General features: G+C 36.7%; 1 non-coding gene across 1 annotated transcript; it reads right to left on the bottom strand.

Moving 5' to 3' along the window:
- Window positions 1-14,929: 14,929 nt before the first annotated feature.
- On the bottom strand, window positions 14,930-15,002 carry Trnar-acg (transfer RNA arginine (anticodon ACG)). Its single transcript has one exon. It is a non-coding gene; the product is annotated as a tRNA-Arg (tRNA).
- Window positions 15,003-16,337: the final 1,335 nt, after the last annotated feature.

The raw sequence follows: 16,337 nt of genomic DNA, 5'->3' as shown, positions 1-16,337 counted from the left end.
ATTTTCTGCACTTTGCTTTAAATTCCGTTTTAGTATGTTCAAGTATCCCCATTTATACATCGTCGAATCAATAAATTCTCACTGACCCACCCCATTTGCCGTCATGCAGCCCCAAACCATAACCCCGCCACCTCCGTGCTTAACCGTGCCAACAAGATTTTGCTTTTCAAGAGCAGTTCCAGGTTTTCGCCAAACAATTTGACGGCCTTTTATTCCGAATATACAAAATTTAGTTTCGTCTGAAAATATTACTTTTTTCCGGAACTCGGGAGGCTTATTTATGTACTCATTAGCAAACTGAATGCGTTTACGTCTGTTCACAAGAGAAATGAAAGGCTTTCTTCGGGCGACTCTACCGTGGTATCCAGTTTGACGTAGAACTTTTCTGGCAGTTCAGCGCAAATACTTTAAATACTTTAAATGATTTATGTTTTCAACTAATTTTGAGGATGTAATCCGGGGGTTAACCCTTGCCAAGTTGATTATAGAACGCTCTTCCCAGGTCGATAATTTTTTCGGATGCGCTGACCTGGGCTTAGATGTAAAAATTCCAGTTTGCCGAAAATTTGTTACAACTCGCTGAATAGAGGAATACGTTCTCCCAATAGATTTTCCAATATTTCGGAAACTTTTTCCGTCTTTCCACATTTTTATAATTATTTTCCTCTCAGAAACGCTTATTTCTTTTCCCTTTCCTTCCATGTTCTTTAATTATCTCCAGTTATAAATAAAATGTTCAACAAAGCTTTGTTAACATTCAGTCGAAGTAATGCGCAATCAAAAATTAAGATAAACAAGGAAAAATATTTTAAAATTAACGGTATCATTAAAATAAACAGGCTGAACGCAGACTTTTTGGTGCCACATTTACATGTGCTGAAATTATTTTCCCATTATCTAAAAAGTGAAGTGAGGAATCTTGTGTAGTGAATAAACAAATTGTAAAGATTTCAATTTAATCATAATTTTCTATTTTGTTTTTAATAAATTTAGGAAGGCTATTCGGGTAAACGCAGACTTTGTGGGGCATGTGTATGTAAGCTATTTACATATTCACATAATAAAGTTAAGAAAAGCATTTTTAGGGGAATATGAGTGTATGAATAATTTCGATATGGAAGGTCCAAAACATGATGTCTTTTAAGTCTACGTATTTCATTGGTCTCATCTAAAAGTATAATTGAAAGAGAATTTTCGTGGGAGCCGATCCTGCGTAAGTAGGCTGTGCTAAATCTTTTAATTTCAACTTTTACAAAGGGTATGTGTAGATCTGCATGGATGGCTTTGTTAGGGATGAACCAGAGAGCATTTGTAATAATTCTCAAAGTTTTCGACTGATATCTCTGTAAGATTTCTATATTTGAATTCGAGGCCGTGTCCCAAAGTTGAATGCCATAACTCCGTACTGGGTTTAATATAGCTTTGTACAATAGTAATTTAGTTTCGAGGTATAGTGGTGACTTATGTCCAAGTAACCAAAAAAGTTTTTTGGTTTTGGGTTTCAACTGATTAATTTTTGCTTTGATATGGTTTTTCCATGTTAACCGTTTGTCCAGATGCAAATCTAAATACTTAACAATGTCACATTTTGGAATCGTACTGCCATTATTTCGCAAGGGAGGGCAGTCATTTCGTCTTAATGTGAATAAGACATTTGCAGATTTATTTGTATTTACTTTAATTTTCCATCGGTCATGCCAAATTTCTATCTCGTTCAATTCTTTCTGTACTAAATTAGAAGCTTTGGTTGGGCACTGATTGGAAGCCAATAAAGCTGTGTCGTCAGCATTTGCAGCAATTAATACGTTTATGGTTTCAGGCATGTCTAATGTGAAAATTGTATATAGGACAGGGACCAGAACACTTCCTTGAAGTACTCCAGCTTTGATGTATGCTATACTAAAAGTATCATCATTTACCCTTACGTAAAATGATCTATCGGTAAGATATGACTTAAGGGGTTACATGGGTTTCGTCGGGTAAAAAAGGCCTATTATCAATATTTTTTTTCTATGTAAAAAATTATTTATTTAATTCAAACTTTTTTCTGTCTTATAGATACATACATATTTAAAGAATAATTTCTAAAATTTTCAAAAAAAAAATTAAAACTTCTCCATTGTGACGTCATTTCCGGTGGCCCCTCGATAAATAGGTGCGTCTGCGTTGTCAGCATAACTCCTGACAGACTCATCAAAAATGAAAAAAATAAAAATAAGTGCTTTAGTTAAGACCATAAACTCGTGCTTGAACGAAGGAAAGAAAAAAAAAGTAAAAACTGGGATCTTGGCAGACATTTTTCCAAAAATATGAAAATTTCGGTCAAATTTGCTTGACATTTTTTTTTTAATAGTTGTAATTGAAAAAAAAAAAACAAAATCCTTCGTTCAAGTCCGAGTAAATTGTATTTCGAACACCTGTGCAAAATTTCATCAAGATCGGTTTTCGAGAACATTTGACAACCGACTTTGCAAACACAGTTCCTAGAAAAACGCGTTTAAAGTTTTGAGTAACAATAAAAATGGCTTAGAGCCCACACCTTCCAAAGGCTGTATCTCCGAATTTATTATTCGGTCCGACTTGAAATTTTAGGATAATATTCCTGAGATGTTGTAGAAATTAATAAGCCAAAAAAAAATCAATTTTTTGAACCAACGAAACCCATGTAACCCCTTAAGAGGTAGGTAAATCGATGAGGGCGATTTTTTTCCAATTTGTATAAGAAACCATCATGCCAAACTTTATCAAATGCTTGTTGCATATCCAAAAAAGCAGCTGAACAGTATTCTTTTCGTTCAAAAGAATCAGTAATAAAATTTACAACTCGGTGCCATTGTTCAGGTGTGCCGTGATGTCGGCGAAATCCAAATTGATGTTCAGGTATTATATTATTTTCTTTTTCATAATTATTCATTTCCCATAAAATTTATGTTCTACTTACACACAATAAATTAAGGATTTTGAGGAAAGCGAAAAAGTTGCTGCACAGACAAGGTGGCCCAAAATAAAACATCCAATTTGGTTTTTCAATAACTTTTTTACTTTTTTTACTGCATACATTCTGCGTAAATAAGGCTTTTGGTGGCGCAAAATTAAGCATCCAAATTTGTTTTTCAATAACTTTTTTATTAATAAAGGTTAGTACTAACTGCACAGCCCCGAAATTTCGCCATTAACTTGCATTTTATTTGCCATGAAATGTTGCTGGCAACATTGATTGTCAAATGAGAAGAAACGTCAAAATGAAAATTGAAGAAATGTAAGTAAACAAAACAAATTGGCAAATTTTGATTAGAAAAGTGTTTTGAAACTTAATAATATAACTAATTGTATTTTTTTTCTTTCAAACAGGTTTTACTACATTCTGTCAAAGAAGTACCAGTTTCATAAAACGTTCCAGTTCAATAAAACGCAAAATAATTGCTTAATCGTCAAAATTTAGGCTCCATTCAAAGCAATAAAGACATGTGCCAACTATTAGCCCAGTCAGCAAAGCACCTTTTAAATGCGTTTGATGAGATCTTCTTCAGCTCCTTCAGCGAATTCTCCTTAATGGTCTCGACTCAACGCGGCATCCGCGGAGTGGCAATTTAAGTTTTGTGAACAGGAAAAAGTAACAAGGCGCTAAATCCGATGAACACGGTGGTTGTCCGATGATATTTGTCGAGTTTTTTGTTAAAAAAGTGTTCTCAATATGAGCCTTCTGAGACGGTTCGTTATCATGTTGCAAGATCCATGAGTTTTCTTTCCACAAATTGGGCCGTTTCCTACGCACATTCTCTTTCAAACGTCGTCACTTTCAACTACCTCTAGTCCAAATAATATTCTTTATTTACCGTAGAACCGTTTGGAACAAATTCCGAGTGCGCAACCTACGGCAGTTATCAGTCGGAAATAGTACTTCTGTTCGATACAGATGAAGGTCATAAGAGACATACAGTGACGGGCGCGGAGTACCGCAGAGATCTGTACTGGGCCCGATCCTATGAAATGTCCTATATGATGGGGTACTGCGACGCCCAATCCCGAGAGAAATGCAAATAATTGGATACGCAGACGACATTGCGTTGATGATAGTCGCGAAAATAATTCCTCAGATTCAGAGCATCTGCAGCGAGGCAACAACAAAGGTAAAAAAATGGTTATCGGCAGTCAAACTTCAGCCAGGAGGACAAAAAACAAAAGCAGTACTCATTACGACCAGAAAGAGTGAGAAACGATCGCATTAACACGTTCCCGCCGGCGCTGTTATTCATGGTCTTCGCCCACAGACGGCAAAGTTTACATCTTTTCGCTCTATCGGAAGCGATTGCAGGTTATATAAAACGAAATTTTTTCATAAGGGTAGTCGTTTATGGCTTCTCATCTCATAGGTACCGTCTAATAAAGTACCATTGGTGGTACACGCCGTCCCATGAAGCAATCTTGTGCGGGCCACCGGTGTTACGCGCCGCCCCATGAAGCAGATTTGTGCGAGCCACCGGTGGTACGCGCCGGCGTGAACGTGTTAAACATTGATAGGTTTAACGTCACAACATAAGCGGCACTAAGATATTTGGGTGTTATGATCGATGCTCGACTAAGCTTCAAGGAGCACATTAAAAAATCATGTGGAAAAGCAGACATGGTGACGGTGGCACTGTCAAGGAATATGGCCAACATTGGTGGTCACACTTAGAGCAGAAGAGCGCTTCTGACTAAAGTTACGGAAATAGTTTTCAGACTAAGCACCCTTAGAGTTGCCTGTGCTTTCAGGACAGCGTCGTATGAAGCGGTGTGTGTATCATGCCACCAGATAAAATGGCCTCCGAACTGGATAGAGTGAACGACAAAGCCAAAAGCCTAAACAGGCGACTAATGGCGGAAGAGCAAAATCGCTAGAACCTGACACAATTCCTCACGGGACATGGATAATACAGAGAGTATCTTCAAAGACTCGTCCACGACTACACAGCAGATTGATCGTTCTGCGCCAGCAGTAGTGACAACGCGGAACATTTTTTCTTCTCATGTCCACGATACGTATCTGAAAGAATGTCGATCGAAGAAATAATAAAAGAGAGAATAACCCCAGGCAACATTCTAAATCACATGCTGCAATCGACGTTGTTGTGAGCCTAGATGAGAGAATGGTCCACGAATACGTTACAGAAACTGCGGGGAAAAAGAGTGGCAGCGCAGACAAACAAGTAACGAATTGTAGGCAAAGAGAGAAACATATATGATAGCCATACTGGCCAGCTTGGCCCTGCGATGCAATGCTTAAACGGCGATACCGCAGGGCAAATTAAAGCTACAGAGGTCGGATTTAGGGTTTAGTACATAGCCTATGACCAGAAAGTACCGAGAATGTTTAAATAAATCAAAACAGAGTTAAATTTCAGGCAAATTTATTTTATCTCCTTCAAAATATGACCCGTCTGAACCAACACCCATGTGCCAACGTTTAACCCAGCCCTCCATGCACCCCTGGCATGACGACGAAGGGATGGCCTTCAGCTCCTTCGTCGCATTCACTTTAATTTCCTCTATCGACTGAAATCTCCTTCCACGAAGTAGTAACTTCAACTTGGGAAACAAAAAGAGGTCGCACGGGGCCATATCAGCTGAATACAGTGCTTGCACGATGGTATTTACTTGGCGTTTGATGAAATAATCCAGCACAATTTGGGCTCGGTGCGATGGCGCGTTATCATAATGCAAATTCCAAGAATTGTTTGCCCACATTTCCGGTCGGCCAGGCAGACACTAATGATCCGATGGCGCTAAAAACTGACAGGTGTGTGACTTACAGTCCTACCAACATAAGAAAAAAATATGGACCGGTTCTCTCGTGCGCGGTTCGTTTAAATCAAACATTCCCGGTACTTTTTTATAATAGGGTAGGTGTACTGTTTATCAAGTCTAGTTATCAAGTTTATCAAGTCTGACTGTGCGTGGTCCCAAATGAGATGTATCTTTAGCGAACAGTATGAATCGTGCATGCCGTCTATGTTGACGGTATCTATGCTAGATTCTCCCTTCGATGAAAAAAAGCCACAGCGTCTTCCGCATAAAAACGCAAATGAACTGCATTTGGAGGCTTTATATTAATTTGTGTTTTCACAATTTAGCACATGGCATTTCGTTTTCATTAGTTTGTTTAGTTGAAATCTCACAAATTTCAATATTACCAAGCCATTCACTGAATTTTCACAAGCATGTAATTTCTCCTCCTTTTGTTTGTTTCGTATTGGTAAGGGACCTGTCAAAAGTCAGACTTGTTAAAATCGCGAAAATTAAAGTAACTGTTTTGGCAAGGCGCCAGCTAAGGTACTCAATTCGCCTTGGTTTCATTGATTCATTCATACAGTTCATACCATTGACGTTTCACATCATTTTTTTCGTAGAATTATAGATACGTTCACAGATGTGATGATATGAGCCTAGGTTAGACAAATAAAAGGCAAAAGATAAAAAATTAGGTTGAATTTAATTTTCTGAATTAAAAATTTAGGTTTTTTTCGACGTTTCGCTAAAAAGCTGGAAAATAACAATTCGAAATTATTTTTTATCGGAAAATCGTATAACAGTTACGATCCCTAATATAATATAATAAAAAAATAAATGCATAACAAAATCCAACTGTGTCGTTTTCATAAAAAAAGTATGGAAAAAAGTATTCACATATTCCATTTAAAAATTGCTACGTTTCTGGTTGCCAAACACTGCCTATTTAAGTGTTCCGTAATGTTTAACACACCCACAAAAGGAACTTCAAACTTGACATTGAGACTTTGTTCTTCGGCTTGTCATGAAAATCTGAAGTCGGCAAACTTCTTTTCCCCGCAAATCTGAATTTATTAGTACGAGAACATTAGAACATGCGCAGTTGGCATTGGCATATTTTCCACAAACATTTGAAGTAATGTAACGCTGCTGATATCAGTATTTGAACTTAAAAAATATTACGATATTATTGTACAAATGAAAATCAGGTTAGAGTCATTTATCATTTACGGCATACGGTATAAGTACAAGTATGACAGCAGGCGGGTTAGCAGGTTTAGAAGTAGTTGCCAGTATTTGGGCACATATTGAAATTCTATGTTTTTACTACTTATAAACATTCGGTGCATATCCACTAATAATTTCATTTATTATTTTTTATCTTGAGTATTTAAAAGCTGTGAAAAATAACAATAATATTTTCAACATAAATTTATATATTTTTTCCATTGATTTAGGTTTTCAGTTTGTAAAGTTAAGGTGCCATATCACGTGACAAAATATGTGCTTTCAGAAAGTCTGTCAAGTTGCAGAATTTCGGAAAGTGATTGCAAAAGCAGTCATTCTACTAGTGTGAAATAGTTTTTGTAAAAAGTCTTTTATTTCCATCGCAGCTCAAAGTGAAATCAGGTTAATGGAGACTGTCCTCTGGAGACAATCTCTCAAGGGACATGGTAGCATTTTCGGGCTGTTAACCCCGTAATTCTCCGAACTTCGAACATATCTATCTATCCGCAAACTAGAGTTTGAGGGTCGTGCTAGGGCAATCTTTCCAAATAGGCAGGATTGGATCGAGCGGAAAATCTGAACCGAAAAATTGCACCTCTGTCTTCACTGACGGTTCCAAGATGGAATCGGGAGTCGGAGCAGGGATCTTCTCTAAATCAGCCAATTTATCATCTCCTTTAAACTGCCGAAGAAGCAGAAGTCTTTGCGATCTTCCAGTCATGCAAAATGCTTAGGGAACGCGGGAGCGAGGGAGATATTAACATTTTCTCCGATATTCAAGCCACGATTAAAGCTCTGACGACGCCATGGTGCAGAACGAAATTGGTAAACTCCTGTAAGGACAGGAGGAGGTCAAATCTCTTAGGTGTGCAGGTAACATTTCTCTGATCTGGGTTCCAGGACCTAGGAACACAGAGAGAAATGAAATTACTGATGAGCTTACCAGGAAGGGGCCAAGGAATTGTTAAAGGGAACTGCACAAATTATTTCTCAGAAAAGCGCAGAAAATATGGAGCTCCATTTCTTCATGTGCCATTTCGAAAACCCTTTGGCCCCCATACGATATACGAAGAACTCAGAAAGTTCTTTGGACTCCTCGCCATTCAATTTCCAAACACGTAGCTGTGTTTACCGGCCACTGGACGATCGGCGCAAACGCGGAAAAGCTAGGAAAGCCCTTTGCAGAATCTGTGGAGACCTTTCAGATGACGAGACTGTAGAGCACTTTCTCTGTAAATATCCGGGTTTGGCAGCTAGACGACTAAGGTTACTGGGCGCTCCTTTCTTCGACAGCCTGGGGCAGTGTGCCAACCTAAATCCAATCAATCTCCTCCATTATATCAACAGCTCAGGCTAGCTGTAGATATCTTCCTGTTGAAGCTCATAATGGTATCAAAACTGCGCTTTAGTACCACATGAGAAGTCCCAGACCGGCACTTAAACCATTTCATCTACCTACCTAAGGTTCCCCCAACCGATTGAAATCTCTTGGATTTGTTGAAGTTTTGAAATGGTTGGTCACCAGCATCGCGCGTTCTGTGCAAATATATTAATAAGCCACAATCGGTCGAGGCACTAGGCAGCTCATTTCTCAAATTCAGTTGGATCTGGGCAACCGAGTTATTGAAAATTTGACGTTTCAGATCAGTGCATTTGAACAATGAAACCTTTATTGGGTGTTTGGCTGAGCTCCTCCTCATATTTGAGGTATGCGTCTTAGTGTTTTCCACAAATAAAGGGACCTATGGTTTTAAGGCGAGTCCGAACAGCAAATTGTTTTTTATGAGAAGCTCTTTTTATGGAAGAAATGTACTCGATGGTTTGACATTGCCTGCAGAGGGGCGACTGCTATTAGAAAAAACTTCTTCACTTATCTGTTTCATGCACGGAGATTCAAACCTGTGCGCTTCCGAACGGTAGCCACGCACCCACCCTTTGGCTACGGCGTTAACAGTGCCATATTCTATATACATATGTATAATAGACTTAAAAAAAAGGAAAAAAATTTACTTTAATACTTCACACACAGCTAGGTTTCTTCCGTTTTGACACGACCCGAAAAAAAAAATTTTGATATAAATGATTTTTCAATAAATTTCCAAAAAAAACCAAATTTTTTTTTAATATGTTGCCTTAAACTCGTTTTACTCATAATAAGCTCGGCTTTCGAGTGAATAATTTAAGCTTAAGAAAAATAAATCTTTTGAAATTGATAATTGCAATTCGGCGCTGTAAGTTTTCTCTTCCAAATTGATCGATAATAATTTTCTTAAGCTACGCTTCGAGAGAGTCAAAATTTTGTGCAGCAAAATGAGTTAAGGAGACACTTTCCGTGCGGGATCTGACTGCATCGTAACTTTCGAATGTCATAAATGTTATAAGAAGAAGGGTCTTACGTGCGAAAAGAGTCTGACCGCACCTTTAGTTTGGTGATTTAATTGCTTTTGACAGTCGCAACTGTGACTTGTCGCCTGCTCCACTTGTTGCTGTTGGATTTCAATTGAACTGTGAGTATCGTTTTGTTAAAATACCACCAGCGTTGTGAATTGCATAAAACGCAAAACATGCACAAATAATAATAATTATTATTTTTTTTAACCTGGCAGTTGACAATCTCGTAAGTGGTGCTTGCGGAGTTCTTTACACGTTGGGGCGGCGCTAACAAAATTGCACTAGCAATATCAATCATGACAATTAAGCTATGATTTTTTTTATGATCTCGAAAAATATATACTTTAAATTTTGTTTAAAAAAGTTATTATCGGCTTAAATATTTAAATGACCGCACAGCGCGATTTGTCATATGAAGTGTTTTTAATTTTTTTGCTTTTTTGTTTTGTTATAAATTAAATTGAATTTACAAATTTTTTTACCACCTTAAACGCACGCTAATACCTATCACTGTAGTTCGTTTCGAACGATTCACACATTAATAATTTGAAATCAAGCGCAACTCCTGAATGCACTTGTTGTGCGAAAATTCGACTGAATGCATTTTTCATTTACTCCCTGCGATCCCACCCAGACACGCATGCCAATGTTCGTTGGTTTTGTTGTTGCTGGCATACGAGTCTAATATTTACTTGAAACAATTTGCGCTAACTCCCTCGGGTAATAATTGTCATTCAACAGCGACTGAAACAAAAACAAAGAAAAAGCAATTCATGCAATCAATTGAAGCGCAAGCATAAATACTTTTTTGTTTTTTTTTTCAATAATACATTTTTACATTTTTTTCTATACATTTGGCGCACATTTGCCATTTGCCGATCGCAGACAAGATAGCCATGTTAATTTAAATGTTTGCAAATTGTTGTTACTGCAACTCTAATCGCATGCGCATTGCAATTGTTTATGAAAATACCCACTCGCACAAATGGATTTCCATGTACTCATACATACATACATTTCTCATGGCATGCATAGAGGGCACGCATTGTTGCTGCCATTGAATGCCTCCGGTCTTCTAACTATTGTATTTACATACGTACACATATACATATTTGTTCGATCTGAGAATTGTTAGCGTTGCAATGTCGTCTCCTTCGGCATCGGCATCGTCATCGTCATCGCCATCGCCATCGCCATCGTCGCCGTCAGACATTTGAGCAATTAATCAACGGAGGCAATCAGACTGACGAATACGATTGCATGAATGAGTTGATTGGGTGGGAGTTGGTTTTGAAGTGCAATTTGTGAAGTGTGACTAGAATTCATTAATTTCAATGATAACTTAATTATTTGTTAATCTATTTTTTTATATAGTTTTCAATTGATAAATGCTGGGGGAGTTGAAATATCGGAGTAATGCGAAATGACCTTAGAGTTAGAGGTAATCACTGCAGCGCTGTGAAGTCTGACCAGCAAATGGAAATGGGAAAACTACTTCAGGTTCTAAAAGTAGAAAGAATTTTTTTTTCTCAATCGCTTAATTTACAATCGTTAGACAATAAGTAAAGTGTAATAATACAAAAGTAAGTATTAACATTATTAAATCAAACTTAAGATTTAAACGGCAAATCCAAGGGATGTAATTTTTGTAGGCGTCGAGTTTCTTCGCTGTTGTCTAACAAGTTGATGGCGTAAGCGTTAGGTTGACAGTATAATCTACGTATGTATCTTTTATTTATTTATTTTAACAATCTACAGTACAAAGTACCTTACAGACTAGACACAAATTTAAAGAAAAGCAAGCCAAATTTGGAGCCTATAATATTAGCAATCAAAATAAATACAATATTAAGTAACTAATTTTAAATTTTTTACAAAATTAGATCTGAATAATTCAAAATCAAACAGACTGAATTATAAACTCGAAGTGCGTGAGCAATGGGTGCTTTACTCGCAAATTTAGTTTTAAAGTTTCCCCCATAAAAAGGGTAAAAATTTTGGAACAATTAAGCTGGGGAACATTTAAGCTTATCCGCTCAAGATCTGGTCAGTCGACAATGCCATTAACAACACTGAAAATAAACGAAAGTGAAAGGACTGTCCTTCTCTTTTTAAGAGATTCTAGATTAATTATCTTTAGCCAAATCAGAGGGAATGTAATGCTTGCTTAAGAAAATTTTTTTAAACGCATTCTATTATATTAATCGACAGTTGGTCGTAAGGTCTCCAAATGATAACAGCGTACTCTAGGTGAGAACGAACAAGAGACGTAAACAGCAGTTTATGGGTATACGGATCAGAAAATTCATTTGTATTGCGACGGATGAAGCCTAAAATCGAATACGATTTTGAAAGAAAAAAATTAAAGTGGCCACTGAAGGAAAAATTTGTTTCGAATAATACTCCAAGATCCTTAAATTCTGTCAGACTTGGTAGTACATCGTTTGAAATGGTGTAGGATGTGCTAAAAATGCACTGACGCCTCAATAATGAAAATGAAACATTTTTTTAATATTTAAGGACAGATGCGATCTTTTGCACCTTTGAAGCTTCTGAGCATCCATTGAGTCCTTAACAGATTAGAAGATTTTTAATCATTCGCAAAGAGCAAGAAATTATAAAAAGTAAAACATTTGCTTATGTCATTGATAAAAATGACAAAAGGAAGTGCCGCTTAGATACTCTCTTGTGGGACACCTGAAGTGACAACAAAGTGGTTCGATAAAACTCCATTAATTTTTACCACAAACCGTCTGTCCGTCAAATATGACTTAAGCCATTGCAGAAAGGTGGAGTGAAAGCCCGAGCAAGCCAACTTGTCTACGAAAATCTCATGCGACACTTTGTCAAATGCGTTGGAGAAGTCAGTGTAGACGCAATCTTTAGAAAACGATGAAATACAAAATTCTCTAAAGACAGCAAGATTAGTGGCTGTAGAGCGGCCAGTTACAAAACCATGTTGGTTTGGGTTAATTAAAGACTTAACCGCAAAATAAATTTTGTGCTTTACAATGCATTCAAACAGTTTAGAGATGATTGATAGCTTGAAAATCGGCCTATAATTACGAGCATCATTTTTTCTTCCACTTTATAAAAAAGGTATAATGATTGTAAACTTCCAATCATTTAAGGGGGAAGTCTACTGTGACAAGGGGAAAAAACAGGCTTATTTTCCGGATTTTATTTCTAACAAAATATTGCTCGTACATAAAATCTATTTAAACTCTTATCTTTATTATATATTTAAGTTTTTGAAAAAAAAAATTTAAGTCAAAATATTCAAAATGGCCGCTGTGGCACTTCTGCAAGCGCAGGTCCGCTTTTCTTAGGTGCCTAAACGGTGTACATGAAATCTTACGTTTCGGTGATCTAAAACAAAAAAAACAAAATATTGTTATCATATACATAGTATTGACTCTCGTCTGACGTAGGATTATGTCGATAAAAAATTTTGGCGTTGAAAAAAAAATTCTTGAAATTTTTTTCTTTTTTTTTGCCTAAAATTGATGTTACTATTGTTTATAACAATTTAACAAATAACGATATCAAAAAAATCCTATGTCAGACGAGAGACACTATTACAGAGAATATATAATTAAATTTTTAAGCTGATTCATTTATCAGAACTCGAGATATCGTGTACACCGTATAGAAAAGCGGACCTGCGCTTGCAGAAGTGCCACAGCGACCATTTTGAATATTTTGACTTAAAATTTTTTTTTCAAAAAATTAAATATATAATAAAGATAAGAGTTTAAATAGATTTTATGTACGAGCAATATTTTGTTAGAAATAAAATCCGGAAAATAAGCCTGTTTTTTCCCTTGTCACAGTAGACTTCCCCCTTAAAAAAGTGCCCGCAGAAAAATATTTATTAAAAATAATCTCTAGGGGAACGCTGGACAATTCCTAAGCAAAATAGCTGACTGATGGTCAAGAGAAAGCATCCCCTTGTGAATGGCATGAGATGAGATGTGCAGATTGCCAAAATTTAGAAATGAGGATATCCCGGATGAAAAGTCAGTGGATACCTCATCAACTGAAACACAATTATTTCATTTATTTTATTTTATTTAATCTAATACAACATCATCGATTCAGGTATACTCGAGCTCGACTTTTGAGAGTTTACAAAATTCCAGAATGACTTGGAATTAGCTTTGATGTTCCGCTCAGTATTAAGTATACATATATGATAGTTTTTGAAAAGCAGATCATCTAAGGACTTAAATTTCTTTCTTGTGCTGCATTTTTTTTGCTATATGTAATTAAGTCTTTGTATAGGTATGTGCTTGTTTTTGACATACCAGGGAGCATTCGCTATTAGTCGGAGTGTTTTTGACTGACATCTACGTTCGATTTGCTTATAGTACCCCAGATTTGAATACCATACGGATTTGAAAACCATACCGGTTTAAAAATAGTATTGTAAAGAAGAATTTTATTCTTAGTTTAGATTTCAAACCAAGCAGCCAGTATATTTTACGAGTATTTGTTTTCTGGATTTTGGAATAATAGTGTGGTTAAGACTGGCACTAGGGCAGTATTCTTTTCTCAGTGCGAATGTGACATGAGCAGATTTTGAGGCATTTACGAAGCTATTCCATTTGCGAAGCCAAGCTTCTGATACGTTTAGCTGCGTTTGAACAATTGCAGAAGCTTCATTAGCCGACTGAGAAGAAGAGAGGATGGCTGTGTCACCTGAAACCAAATTGATGATCAGGAATGGTTGATTAATTTCCAGTGCTGGAAGTAATCTGCGAAGAAACATTATTTCGAAAATTTTCGAGAATATTGTCAGCAGACTAATCGGCCTATATGAGGACAACTCACTTTTACGCATGTTTGGCTTGGGCATCATTATTATTTCAGCACATTTTCACTGAGTTGGAAAATAGCTAGTTAAAACTGTTATTGAAAAGCAAAAGTAAAAATAACAAACATTTCTTGGGAAGTTTTTTAATTGTCCAACCATCAATATTGTCATAACCAGGGGACTTTCAGTTTTTTATCCGTGTAATTTCAGTCCGGACTTCGGATAGTTTTATCCAGGGCATCGGAGTCCACGGACAGTTAAGATATGATGCGATAGTTTGATGGTACTGGCTAATGTTGAATGGCTCGAAAGTTTCTTTTTAAATGGCCCTCACTGACCCACACGAAATTCCAGATCTAATAGATTTTGCTGTTTACACTGGTATCGACAACAATCGCCTTGAGAAATGCTGATTGAAAAATGATGAGTATAACCTCTGAAAGGTCACCAGGTACTTAGAACCGTCGTATTGGAGAGGTCATTTACAGGAAAAGTCAACGACACATGGTGTAGTTTAAATAAAAATCTGTAATAATTTTGAGTCTAGGAAAAATTATGTGCCACTTTTTTCCATTTATCGAAAAGTGCTAACTGAAACTTTTTTTGGTTTGAAATTTTTTCTTTTTCTTTTAATTTGCAATTGCATTTACATTTTCTTGGGGGAAATTTGAGAAATTTTCCAAAAGCAATCACCTTCACCGTTAAAAAACAACGACACAAGGAGGACGATCCTGCCAGGAGTCGAACCTGGAATCTTCTGATCCGTAGTCAGACGCGTTATCCATTGCGCCACAGGACCGAGTAATTGGTTTGCCACAAATAATCATACATATAGAGGTAAGAAACAAATTTAAATTTCAAAATTCAGAAAAATATAGATTTGAAATTACTTATGGGTTGGAATAAAATCAAGGTAAAATGAAGGTAGTTTTATATTCACATATTTCTAGATTTGACGATTGCAATTACAGGTATTCTTGATTCCTCAATGAAAATTTGTGTCGTTTTTTACCGTTACATAGGAGATGAACGTGGTCATTGAACGTTTTCGTATATTTAAGGCCAATTTCACTTTGGGATAAGATAGGCAAAATTAATTACAAATAAAGTATCACAAAAAACTGTCTCTCGCTTTTTCAATCGAATTTCAAATTTATTTAACACGTGCAGTATTTTTAGTCATATTTTGTGCGCTATGATTGCTTGAAATGGTAAAAATTACAAAAAGTGATGGTACCTAAATGTCATAATGCTGGCCACAGACGAGAAACAAATCGAAACAATCGGCTGAAACTCATTTCGGCACACACATGTGGATTTATGGTGCCCACACTCACCGACGTATTGGTAGTCCTTGTCTGGTGCCCGTGAAATACACATGCGGAAAAAAAATTGCAAGGGCGAGAGGAAGCTTTTTTTCTTCAATAAATTCCTCAATAAATTATTTTAATCAATTATTTATTAGAAATATAATTATGAATAATTATAATACATTACGAAATGCACTAGTAGATAAGACTACCGGCCTGGCCAATAAATGTTTTGTTAATATTGCCATTTGTCCGCTCATGTGCACACTTCAAAATTTCAAAAGAAATGAGAAAAATCGTGAACTTCGCCAAACACACGCAATCGATCGATTTGTCAACTGCGCCACACACGTGCCAAGAACCAGATCCAGGTCAAAAATAATCAGAGATGATCTCCACATGAAAACCTTCCATCGCTTAAATGGCCATCTTTTAAAAATGCGCAATGAAAATATTCTTTTCACAGATGAGAAAATTTTTACTGAAGTTTTTAATAAGCCAAACCACAAAATCGATGCTAAAATCATCTCTTCATTTCTGCGAAAAAGAGGTAAAGTCCGTGGCAAAGTATACCAGAAGTATATCTTAGATGGTGTTGAAGTAGGCAAAAACCACCCAGCAGTAGCTAAAAAGCCATATTTAACATTCCTGGGTTCATAACCGCAGAAGATTTGATGTCTGGAAGTCCAGATCTGAATCCGATGGACCACAGTTTGTGATCAGAATTGGAGAACACGACCTGTCGAAGACCTCACAGAAATTTGAAGAGTCTCAAACAATCTTTGGTTCGAGCAGCGACGTCAATACCCATGGAAACCAAAGCG

The sequence above is a fragment of the Anastrepha obliqua genome, chromosome 3 (assembly GCF_027943255.1).
Source record: "Anastrepha obliqua isolate idAnaObli1 chromosome 3, idAnaObli1_1.0, whole genome shotgun sequence".
NCBI classification, from domain to species: Eukaryota; Metazoa; Arthropoda; class Insecta; order Diptera; family Tephritidae; genus Anastrepha; species Anastrepha obliqua.
The sequence above is the reverse complement of the archived record's forward strand: the minus strand, read 5'-3'. Positions and strand labels throughout refer to the sequence as shown.